The sequence below is a fragment of the Microtus pennsylvanicus genome, chromosome 19 (assembly GCF_037038515.1).
Source record: "Microtus pennsylvanicus isolate mMicPen1 chromosome 19, mMicPen1.hap1, whole genome shotgun sequence".
Lineage (NCBI taxonomy): Eukaryota > Metazoa > Chordata > Mammalia > Rodentia > Cricetidae > Microtus > Microtus pennsylvanicus.
In genome coordinates this window covers 19,197,791-19,211,556 of record NC_134597.1, presented here as the reverse complement: position 1 = coordinate 19,211,556, position 13,766 = coordinate 19,197,791, and positions in this window count along the sequence as shown.

The following is a 13,766-nucleotide window of genomic DNA, read 5'->3' as shown; positions in this document are numbered from 1 at the left end:
ACACCAGTTTGCATGTCCCTGGTATTTGATGACTGAATTTCCTTAAAGAAAGTAATCCCTGGACCTCAGCAAAAACCTGCAAACCTGCAATACTTAAATTAGGAATCCACATACCTTCACCTTTGTTGAAATAGCTCATTGGTATAGTTTCTGGCATGACCTGATCTTCTGGTTCTTACCATCTTTCCATCTCCTCTTAAGTACAGGGGTGTTTTGTAGATGCACTCACTAGAGTTGAACTCCACAACTCCAAAGTTTGAACAGTTGTGGTTTTCTGTGTTCATTGCCATCTGCCACAAAGAGAAGTTCTCTTGAAGGGTGCAGACTACATTTATCAGTGAGCATAAGGACAAAAGCTTAGATCAGTGGTTTTCAGTTTTCCTAATGTTGCGACCCCTTAATACAGTTCATATGTTGGTGACCCCAACCATAAAATCATTTTCATTGCTACTTCATAACTTTAATTTTGTCTGTGTTTTCAGGTGGGCTTAGGTGACTTTTGTGAAAGGATCATTGGACCCCAATAGGGTCACAGCACACAAATTGAGAACCATTGACTTACATTGTTGTTAGAGGTTGTATTGATGTAGTACAGGAATGGTTATAGATTCTCTTCCAATTTGAAAGAGAGCAAGGAGGGATATATGATAGGGTTTGGAGGGAGGAAAGGGAAAGGAGAAATTTTTTAATGATATTATAATCTCAAATGGTTTCTTGATCATACAGAGTAACCCACTTGGTATATGATGAGACAATCTAAGAATAGAATTTAGGAGGAAAGAGTTTCCAGGAACAATGTTGGCACTCGTTATATCATCTACATGAATATTTTACCAAATGTTGTTCAGTGAAAATTTAAGCTGCAAAACTCAGACACATTGAGCATAACCTGTACCTTACAGGGCAAATCTTCCCTCATCGCTCACTGATAGGAAAATCCTCATTGCTTTTATTGTTGCAAAAATATCTTTTGTTCACTTTTCCACCTCTAAATTTTCCAAAGGGATAATTTGCAGTTTCTCCATAGATTTTTTGAGAATCATAAAGTTATATTAAATTACAGCAGCCTGGGGTTTGACTATCTTTAAAAACAAAAACATCTTCTGCACATCACATTTTCCTGACAAGAAAATAAGCTTCATATCAAGGAAAGAATTTTATTTTTAGATTAAACCTTAAAAGTAAAAATAACTCTTAGTAAATACAGATAATAAGAAAAATAATGGTGAATGAAAGCGATTCAGAACAGAATTAAAAACTTATATATATATACTTCATAACTTTAATTTTGTCTGTGATATATATATATATATATATATATATATATATATATATATATATGGAAGACAAAACTCAACTGGTGAATATTTGCAGATTAAACCAATCTATTTTTGATCGGTTTAATATCCACAAAATATTCTCAATGTAACGTACAAATATATAAATAAATTTACAAGTGAATACAACCTTGTAGAGTAATCACAAATAAATACACACCACAATAAATAAAGATAAATGTATACAAATTAAGAAGTTCATGATTTTAGGCCAGAAATTCTACATTAAACATATGCTTGGGAGTTATATTTAATGTGTGTAGGAACATAGCTCAGTGGCAGAGCTCTGGCATTGATTTTGCAAAGCCCTTGCTTTCACCCACAGCAACACACACATAGAAATATGAAGGGTGTACTAAATACTGTTCATAAGGACATTTCAAATATTTTCAGAGTGGAGAAGACTGAAATCTTCACCAACAGAGAACAGTTCCACCAGTGATGTGGTGTTTAATCCTGAGATTTCACCCAGTTTGAAAAGTCATATTTTAACATTTAGTGATATAAGAAAATAAAACTCTAATATATATGGTAAAGCTGATTCTCCTTTAAATAAAAAGACATTTTATGAGTTATTTTATTATTTAAAAATAAAATTGTAATGACTTAATTAAAATTACTCAATGAAATTATACAAAATTTGCTAACCAGTCAGAGCATTGGTGATAGGTTTTCTGAGTGTCAGAGAGTGTAGTATAGCTAGAAACTGTTGACACAATCAAATGAAACCCTAATTTTTAAAATTCTCAACAGTGTCGAGTGAAACAGGGAAAGCAAGGAAAAGTCTCAAACTTACATCAGACAGAGAGCCAGCCAAATTTGGCCAGGTAGCTTAGAGACTAGAATTTTATGGTCCCAAACTGGAAATGAATTGCCTTCTGTTTTGTTAGCCTCACCCCACTGCCTACTCTGTTTCCTCATGTGCTCTGTCACCCACATATCTTGAGCAATTTCGGGTGTACTTCTCTGAGTAACAACTCTTTTTTTCTGACATTTTCTTTTTCCAGTTGTGTCTAAACTAAAAGTTAATGGAGTACAGGTAAGTGCTTATGGGTCACAGGGAAAAGATGCAAGTAGATATATGTATGCCATGTCATAAACGTCACATGATTCTGTAGCACTGAATAAAATAATTCTTCTTAAAATTTATAGTCCTCGCCTAAAATGACGTTTTGAATAAGCACCATCAGGACACCATGGATCCCTCTTTGTTCCTGGGGGAGGCAGAAAAGTCACATTCCTTTCTGCTTGTCCATTAACACTTTATAGCTAAAAATATTCATTTTGTGTTTCTAGAGAAAATGGTCACTATGATATTTTAAGTCTTTGGTTTTAAAATAATTTTAAACCTACCATAATTATATCTTGCAAGAAAAACACGGACAATCTAGTTCCTGAATCTATGAGGCTAATTTGTTAACATTATGCCCAATTAATGCTGGTTATCTTGGAGTAGGCTTTCCAATAAATGAGAACATTTTCTCACATAAACACAGCATGATTAATAAGGAATAATAAACTCTGTTTCTACTATCCCTTGAACATGTTATCTGGCCTTGTACAAAGAGCTGTTTTTACTCAATCCATTAATTTCATTTTTAACAGTTCAGATTCACGGGTTCCTATACTACTTAATAAGTTGTAAACATGTCCTATTTCCATTTTTAATGCTCAAAACAGACCCCTTTGCTCAGGGCTCATTTCAAGATGGATGCATGTCCATTTAGCCTATCTTTATCATTATTGGGTCATAATCTTACTTTCTGGTAATTGGCAATTAGATTTTAGGCTTGTTTTCTATTTGTTCTGTATTCCCCTGAACTCAGTGTTTTCTCAAAAGCAGCTCTTGTTTCTTTGGGCTGTTAATGTGCTTAAATGACAAAATGTGTTGTTATGTGTGCTCATTGTGATTTAATGTTCCTGGGTCTGTCAATGCACCAAGTTACACACACACACACACACACACACACACACACACACACACACACATACACACACACTAAGCATTTCTGGGCTTTGGTATGAATGAAATAAAATGTTCATCCTTACACTTCTGGTTCCAGTTCACCACACAATTGTATTCTACTTTTTATCTATTTCATACTTATGTCTTCTGCTGTGCTGAGAAATTTCTGTTCTGAACATGCTCACCTATTTTGCCATCTTTTGGGGGTATGATCTCTTGATACAACTAGACTACCATCCCAGAAGGCACTTCTCTCCCCAAGGCTTCAAAATTACTGACCATCTTTGTTTGGTCAATAAACTCCCAGAGGAGGGCCACCACCTTTATGATGTTGAAGACTATTGTGATAAACCTCATCCGACTTTTAGACTAAAGTATTCACAGCAAAGAAGAAAATAAGGCACCCAGACAAGTAAAAGCCTACACTATAAATTTTCAATGTGGACCTTAACTATTAAAATGTCAAAACTACATCTCTCTTCAAAAATGGCATTACAAAGACTGAAAAACACTGAATAAATTAAAGTGTTGAAATGCTTATATATGCAAAACTTTCTGCTGGGAATTGTTGGACAACATGTGTTTGATCTTAGACATAGAATCTGTTGCTTTTATAATACATAACAATAAATGTGCTTAGTAACTCTTGAAGGTGTAAAGTGACTGAATTAAATACCAGGATAATTAGCCACTGAAGCAGGTAAATGACATATTTATATTGGACAAATAAGAGAATTTGCATGTGATAACTGTTTCTAGACTTTTCATATTTTCCTATCTTTAAATCCTTTAGTATGGAAGAAATTTCTTTTATTGAACTTCTGAACTCTCTGTAAATAAATCATTGAGCCTTTCTATCTCTGTAAAGTGCCAAGAAGCTCTGGGGTACGATGCATTTTTAAAATAAAAAATCAATTTCTTTTCATAACAGGTTACTACTAGTTTCTGCCCATCCATTTAGAGTGCATGCATCCCTAGCAACCCAGGAACTGAGAGGAAACTTGACAGATTGGTGCCAGGTCAGTGAATACTTTGTGTCCAGTTTGAATTAGTGCCTTCAAACACTGTGTTTCCTTTTCTCATCTCTTCCCTGTCATCTACACTATAGCTATACAGTAGCAACGCGCAGCTTCCCATGAGACAATGCCATAGACTGTTAGAGAGTCAGTCTAAAGTAGTGGTTCTCAACCTTCTTAATGATGTGACCATTTAATACAGCTCTTCATGTTATGGTGACCCCCAACTACAAAAATTATTTTGTTGCTACTTCATAACTTCAATTTTGGTACTCTTAGCAATCATAATGTGATTATCTGAAATACAGACTATCTGGCATGTGATTCCTGTGAAGGGGTTAATCAAATCCCAGAGGGTCGCAACCCACAGGTTGAGAATCACTGGTATAGAAGGCACTTTGTAAAGTTAATAAGCCAGAAGTATCAGCCGATCTATTGAAATTTTCCTAACTTTTGCATTCTTTAATATTCAGAAGCAAGCTAAGACTTACTGCTTTGACACAATATCATTTTATAACCTCAATAACAGACTTCAGATGACAAAGGAACTTATTACTTTAAAATATATTTTATTTTGTTTATGCTTATTTTGGTAAATGTGAATGTGTATTTGTGTACCACGTGTGTGCCTGATGTCCAATGTGTTGGATGCCCTAGAACTGAAGTTACAGAAGATTGTGAGACACCATGTGGGTGCTGGGAATCTGACCCAGATGTTCAACCTCTTCAGCCCTCAAACTACTTTTAAAATAAATGGCCATAAATTCACAAGCATTAATAATTACTAGTGTTTAATACAGTTTAATATACTTCCTCTATAGAACCTGTCTAAAAACAATATTTGAAAATCATCATATAGTTTTCTTTATTCAGTTACGGTATAAGAATAAAATATCTAGCTGGGCAGTGATGGCACATGCCTTTAATTCCAGCACTTGAGAGACAAGTCAGACCTTGTGAGATCAAGGTTAGCCTGGTCTACAACAGCTAGTCCAGGACAGGCTCCAAAGCTACAAAATAAATAAATAAATAAATAAATAAATAAATAAATAAATAAATACCTGCTTATTTAAAAAAAAATAACAAAGCTTGTTTCCTCTCCAAATGTATGTGTTAAAACAGAGTGTAACGGTTCATGCCCCTAATCCTGACGTTTGAAAGGCAGGGACAGGTAGATTGCTCAGGAGTTCAAGTCATATCTTGTCTGCAAAGTTCCAAGCCAGGCAGTATACCCTATCTCAAAAATCAAGCAAGCAAGGAAACAGACAGAATTTCTATGCTGAAACTGTGGTATTGGGAATGCTGCCTTTGCAAGGTGTCTCGACGAAGCTGTCTGAGCTTTTGTGCACTGGATTAATACACTTATATAGATATATTTAAAAACAACACGGAAATCTCTTGTCCCTTCCACATGAAATACACCCAGGAATGAGTCAGAAGGTACCCTACTCCTTCAAACACTGAACCTGCCTGTGTCTTGATCTTAGATGCTGCAGCCCGCAGAACCAGCAGAAGAAAACTTCTGCTCTCCGTAGGCAGCAGCCAAGCAACTAGGGTTTTATTTACTACAGCTGGCCGAATGAACCAAATTGCACGCCGATATCCTTACCCTCAAATAGGTGTCAGCCTCAGCCTTGATACATACATGTGAAGTTCTTCTGCAAACTTCTCTGGTCCTGCTATTACCTATCCCAGGCTGATTCCGTCCTTGGTCTCTTGTTATCCTATCTTTTGATAGGAAGCTACCTTCACAGCAGATACATGATGTGCCAGAGCCCCAACCTTGGGTTCCCTGGCTCCCAGGAGCACGAGAGGCAAATGTTTACTATATAAGACCCACAAGCATCAGCAGCTGCCTAAGGCATCACAACTAGATATACTGAGCTTAATTTTTAGGATCTCTTCTACAGTTTTACTATTATCGATAAAGATGATGTAAAAGAAATCGTTGGATTTAAAACAAAAATCAACAAAAAACATCATATGTATGTGTGTTACAGGAAATGACTTTGATGTTTAGATTAAAGGAACAATTGACTAAAGAAAAACAGTCACAGAGTCATCAAAAAAAAGTACCATTTCCAGCTTCCTAATCATGGTACTTCTGAAGGAAAATCAATGATTTATTTTTTCTTTTTCTAAAATTCATATCACACAGAGAGCTATTTGGTGTTAAGATGAGGAAAGCTCAATCAAAATTCACCAGTTCTGTCAAGAAAATTGTCACTTTGTTTAGTATAGGTTTCTGCTTCCCATGACAATTGCAGTTGCAATCAGACAGATCAGTGGCTGCTCTTTTTTTTTTTCTTCTCAGAATAGGAAATTTTATTACTGTGCTTCCACTGTCAAAATTTAGGATCTTGGTCTTTCCTTCTTGCCTTTGTACAGGGCCAAAAGGGACACGTTGGCTACTTTAACAACCTTAAAGCAGACTCCAGGAATATCACCTACAGAATGACCCTTTCGACCAAATCCAGCAATGCTCTTTTTTTTTTTTTTGGAACTACTTGGTATTACATAATATATATATATAAGTGTGTGTGTGTGCATGTGTGTGTGTGTGTGTGTGTGAGAGAGAGAGAGAGAGAGAGAGAGAGAGAGAGAGAGAGAGAGAGAGAGCTAGAAAGATCTCTCAGTTAATAACATATTTGCTGCAAAAGCATGAGGACCTGAGCTTCGATTCTCAGAAGCCACAGAAAAGGTGCATGAGTCCCTAATCACCAGTGCTTGGGGCATAGAGACAAATGGATCCCTGTAGCCCATTGGCCAGACAGACTAGCCAAATTTGTGAGCTCCAGGTTCAAGGAGCAGGAACGTGGTTGAAGAAAACAGTCTAGTTTGACTTCAGACTACCACAAGTGATTACACTCATGACCTGCAAACACATTGGGCATATTTACATGATCAGATAAATCTACACCCCTACCCACACACACAGCAAAAGACAATACTGGGACAATAGGACATTTTAGGAAGCCTGTTTCGCCAACATTTATTATTTCTTATATCATCTATACCTCACAGAATTGCTTAAAAGCTACCACAAAATAATGTATATATAAAGTTATCCTAAATGGTTGAAATGACAGAATTTGTTTGCTGCGATTATTCAGGTCTAAGTTCCCAGATTCAATTAAATGATGACTTCTGAATAAAAGCTCTTCCAACATTATACAGAGAACTCAGAATATAATTATTTGTTGCTCAGAATCCACAAAGGTTTTTCTTGGTCCTTTATGGGAAGTGAGATGGATGAGAACATCTAAGGGAGTTGGCAAAGAGAGAAACAAGGCAGGATGAAGTCAAGCTCTTAACAATTTTTCATCTGATGATGTAGTTCACTAAAACCAAGAAGGTTTTGTCTAATAATCATAGGTATTGTCATCTTTCATATTTACAGATGATGAAAGTGGTCTAAAGATCCCCAAGATTTTGATAAAGTTAACCAGGTCAAAGTTATATTTATGGTACACATTTGATTTTTTTAAAGCCATCAAACTCAGAATCTGAGCAGTCAAAGACCAATATTTATTGCAAAATAGGAAAATAAAAAGTGGACTTGTCAGAAAATACAGTAAATTAACTACTGGGTCAGAAATTCTCATCTATAAAGTATGAACAACATATGCCATAAAGGAATAAATCTTCAAAAGGTCATTAAAATTACTGAAAATAATTAAATTTTTAAACTTGGTACAGTATCTGGTTTATAAAAAAGACCCAATAATATCCCTTGCCTTAATTACACTGGCAATTGATCCCAGGAACAAAACAAGCCTTATGTCGGCAATTTGACCAGAGGACTTCCCTCTTTCCTTTTTTTGTTTGCTGGTTTGTTTATTTTGTTTACTTTTTTTGTTTTGTTTTTGGTTTTTCTCCACAAAGGATTAAAGTTCCAAACAATATGTTTAAGTATGTAACCATTATAGCAATTTTCAATTCTTTGTCTTTATTTTGATGAAAAACAATAAATGGCTTATTGAAAAATCAGTAAACCTGCAACGTCAAAAATTTAATCTTTTAATCCACCAGTAACAAAGCTAACATATAGTGTCTGGAGTGTTCTGATGTCAGTGTCGCTGTCTTCTCAATAAAGTCTAGGTGACATCTTTAGAGGATCAGATTCACTAATTCATCAGACAAAGATTTATTAGAAACTAGTTTGTGTTAGATGGTCTTCAGAGCTTGTGGGATATGTTAGTGAATAAACCCATCAAGTGTGACTGCCTCCCAGAGCTGGACATTTCAGCTGGGGTCAGCAGCTAGAAAGCAAGAAGTACTGTGAGAAAAGACAATGATGAGCTGGGTAGACACTTGTGGGTTTTAGAAGGCAGGTACATTTTACAACGTTATCTGGAGTGGTCCTAAGATGCACAAGGAGATAGCTTCTGACAGGAACATAATAGCTTTGCAGATTGGCTGAGGGAAATGCATCTCCTGCAAGAGCAGACACCCTAAGGCAGAAAAATGACTCAGACATGAAACTGTGACCGATGACTCAGAAGGAAAGAGTATCAGTAAATACTCTCAGAATCACAAAAGAATTTTAGAAAAAAGGAGTTCCAGCTAGGAAAAAAGGGAACTTGACAGTTTACTCCAAGTGAGGAGGGGAAAGAGTGACATAAATCTAGATTTTATGAGAATTATTTTGATTCCTATCCTTTAAAAAATGCCTCTATGGGGCCAAAGATAGAAGAAGCAAATTTGTCTGCACATTTAAAATGCAACATGGATAAATAATAACATTAGAGAGCTGTATAGCTCTTCTAGCTCTCTCATAGAGTGTGCCACCCTGGGCGGTTTGAAAAAGAGGAATTTATTCCTCCTAGCTCTGAAGATTCAAAGTCCAAGATTAACATGTTGTCTAAGTTGGTTTCTCCTGAGGCTTCCCTAATTGGTTCATAGTTAATTATCTTCTCATTGGATTACATGTGGCCATCCCCTGTATTTGTTGTCATCCAAATTCTTTTCTCAGAAATATAAATTCTATTGAATTAGAGATCATCCTGGTTGAATGTTAATGATTGGATTAATGTAGTTACTTTTAAAAAAAATCTCCAAATAATGGTTGGGGTTTTGAAACTCAATATGAGTTTTTAGGGTAAGACAATTCATTCTTTAACAAAATCAAAGTTAATAAAGGAAAATAAAAAAAATAATACTCATAAGATATATGCAAACAGTAAAAGGGCAGAAAATGGAGACTCAGAACCAAACATTATGCAGAGCTCTAGGAATCCTGCGGAAAAGGGGAAGAAAGATTGTAGCAGTCAGAGGGGCCATGTAAATCATAAGAAAATGCAGAAAATCATGTAACCTGGGCTCAGAGGGGCTCATGGAGACTGAACTGACAACCAGGGAGCCTGCATGGCACTGGCTGAGGCACTCTAGATATATGTGACTGTTGTGTGGCTTGCTTTTCTTCTGGGACTCCTAACAGTGGGAGCAGAGACTGTGTATGACTCTTTTGCTGGCTTTTGGGATCCTATTTCTCATGCTTGATTGCCTTGTCCAGCCTTAATACACATGAAGGTGCCTAGTCTTACTGCAACTTGATATGCCATGTTTGGTTGATGTACATGGAGGCCTGTCTTTTGGGAATTGAAATAGAGGAGGAGGAGTGGATGGGGGAAGACAAGGGGAGGGTATGGGAGGAGCAGAAGGAAGAGAAACTGTGGTCAAGATGTAAAAAAAAAAAAGAAAAAGAAAACGGCATAGAAAGAGTAAGAGAAATCGGTTATGCAAATATAAAGAGGGAAAACACACACACATACACTTATACACATACGCCCACACACATACACAAACATTAGAAAATACTGACCCAGGTATCCTAGCATACCTAGGCTTCAAAGCGGGAATCTTTACTACAACAAGTAAGAATGTTGTTTCATGTTTATGTCACCAATCTACCAGAAAAAAAAAATAAACAAAAAATAAAAAACAAAAAACCCACATCTCCTGTTGATGAAGAAAGGTCAACAAGAAAACAACCAGAGCCACAATCAACAAGGAAAATTATAAAACCTTTGTCTCAGTAATTGACTTCACAATCAGATAAGACTATAACAATAAGGGTATACATTCATGCTATAATTCAAACGATAATTTAATCAGCTGTGTTGGACCTTAAATTTTAATATGGGACACCATACCGTCTCAACTAGAAAGCACACACTGTATCTGAACATTTGCAAACAAACATCAACTGATTTGTGAGAATGAAAAAATTACAATTGTGTCTTCTCTGAACACACTAAAATTGTGTCTTCTCTGAACACAATAAAATTAATCTCAAAATCACTAGAGCTTATAAAGTAGAAAATATCTTAGAATTTAAGATATACTGACAAGTACATGTGCACTGAAAAGGAAATCCAAATTATTATATCTTGGAGGCAGGTCTGAGGTATAAGTTACAGGGAATGTAGTTAGATGATATTAAATAAAAAAATTAAAAGTTTAGACTCGTGTGGATGCATCTATATATCCTATTGAAAAAAATTCTACTTAAATTTAATTTAAATTTAATTAAAAAAGACTGAAATTTAATTATCTTGTTAGGTAAATTTAAACCATGGCAACTATAAAATGTTAAGAAAATATAGACTTAATAGTTAATTATTAAACATGCTATAAAATACAAAATAAAAGTTGACCTTTTGAAAAGAAATAAATAGAAGATCTCACGGTGGAACTAAGAAGAGGGGACACTAAACATAATTGTTTCATTATTTTAAACGTAGAAGTTATCAAATATAGCTACATATTAGTAAACTTTACATAAATAAACTGAGTAACACTTACTTTACACGCATATTTTAGAACCCTTATACTCCCAAATGTGATTATAAACTCTGGATTTTGCTTAACAGCTGAGCTGGAAATACATTTTTATCCACTTATTGGTCGTTATTGTTGGTCTACTTCTCCCAATCTGAGTTCTTCTTGACATCTGTGGTTATTTTTTTCCCTGTGACATATGGTAGGGAAAGAAATAGACTTAACACTTGCCTCTTTGGCAGCAAAGTCCTTCCTTTTTTTTTTTGATTCTAAATGGAAAATATTGCATAATGGCACTACTTAAATTTAGTAAAACATGTCTGTTATTCCATGCTCAGTCCACCACTTCTAAGCTCCTCAGTTATAGAAAGGACAACTTGCACTTAGAATACCCAAGTCTTTAACCCTCCTCTCCAGAGAAAACTCAACCTTTTACTCAGAGGTTCAGGGATTTACTCTCTCCAGCATCTATTCCCTCTTTCTTTTTGCTTGTTTTTCTAGGCTGGGGTTCAAATCCAGGGTCTTATACACAATGGTCAATAGCTCTTTAATACTTACTTTATTTATTTATATATATGTACCCGAGTATGGTAGGACTCAGATAACTGGAACTGGAGTTAAAGCCACTTGACATAGTTGCTGAGATCCAAACTTCAGTCCTCTGCCAAAAAAAGGTATAATGCAATTACAAACTCAGCCTTCTCTCTAGGCTCTGCTATTATTATTCTTATTATTATTATTCTTTGGAAATAGGATTTCCCTATGTAGCTCAGAATGGATTCAATTTCAGAGTAATCCAGCTTCCCCTTTTGACTGGCAGGGTTAAAATGCACACCTCCACAACTGACAAATGAGATTAAAAATTAACTGCATCTCATGTTCTTGCAGGCCCCATATTATCATTCTACCTAAAATACTGAGCAAAAGTCCCCAGGCTATTTACCTTTTGTATAAAATCAATCTGGTTTTATAGTATTTTGGAGGTTCGGCCCATTTTGTGAACACGAATAAAACGTAAAGCTCATCACTTCAGTGTTCTGCCATTGCTACATTAAGTGTAGTCTAAACATGGAATTATGTCATCATCATCATCTGAATATGAATTTCTCTACCAATGTTAACAAGTAAGGGAAAATGCATTTATGAGCATTTCTTGTAATTCAACTGATTTTTCCTAATGCACTGCTTTAGCCTTGGGTTACTAGTTAGAAAAATTATCCTGAAACTTGCCATACCCTGATAAATGTAAGACCTCACAGGTGACAGAGTAATATAACAGAGATTGACAACACTCTCACCCACATGTAACAGAATGGATGAAAGACATTTCTGCCTGTTTTCTCCAGACTGTCTTTTGCAGAAATATGAGGTCTGCTAGGCTTATCATTATGGGGCACCTGTCTGTCATTGCTTGTCATCCTGTGATAGAGCAATTCAGTCCATAATCAAATAAGCCTGAAAGTCATTTTTATGTATGTATAAATGGTAAAATATGAATGTCTTAGGACAGAAGAAAATGAAACCACCAGCTTGACTGGGTAGTTGTTAGGAGTCTATTTGTCTTTGTGCCAGATCTTTTAACTTATTCTTATCTTTATATTATTTTCAGCATCTCTATTGTGAGCTGTTAATTCTTCTGCTTCTTTCTACCATGTCAGCTATCTCTCTCTTAAAAATCATACATTATTAAATTAACAATGTCTATATTAAAATTTAAAACAAATTATTTAAAGCGTCCTTTTAGGAACTTTTATTTACTCTGTTGATATCTCTACCTTAAAAAGATGCTTAGCCAAAAGTAAACTGAAGTTTCATTGGAGCTGCCCATTGCCTTTCTGTCATTCTTTGCCCTTTCTTTTACCTAAAGTCTCAAAGACAAAGAAAATTTTAACTTGATACATTTAGCAACAATATTTACCTTGGATATCACTAGTAGACTAATGCTACTTTTATGGAATAAATTGCCAGTACAACAAAATCTTGTTCTTAAGATCGGGGGTGTTGGCACTTACCTGTAACCTAGGGATCCAGAAAGATAAGGATTGTGAGATTGAGGTCAACAGCGGCTATATGGTGAGAATAATTTTCAAAGTAAAATAGGCAAACAAAGAAATGAAAACTAATAGAAAATGAGAAGAGCATAGATCATTAATTTCTTGAGAAAAGCCTGTTTGCTTTATTTGTTATCCATAATAAAAAGAACATGGGAAACTGCCACACTGCTTTCCAAAGTGGTTGCATTCCCACCAGCAATGGATGAGTGTACCCCTTATTCCACAACCTCTCCAGCAAAGGCTGTCATTGGTGTTTTTGATTTTAGCCATTCTGACAGGTGTAAGATGGTATCTTAAAGTTGTCTTGATTTGCATTTCCCTGATTGCTAAGGAAGTTGAGCATGACCTTAAGTGTCTTTTGGCCATTTGAACTTCTTCTGTTGAGAATTCTCTGTTCAGCTCAGTGCCCCATTTTATAATTGGGTTGATTAGCCTTTTACAGTCTAGTTTCTTGAATTCTTTATATATTTTGGAGATCAAACCTTTGTCAGTTGCGGGGTTGGTGAAGATCTTCTCCCAGTCAGTGGGTTGCTTTTTTGTCTTTCCAACCACTTTGGAAAGCAGTGTTTCGGTTTCTCAGGAAATTAAGGATCAACCTACCCCTGGGCCC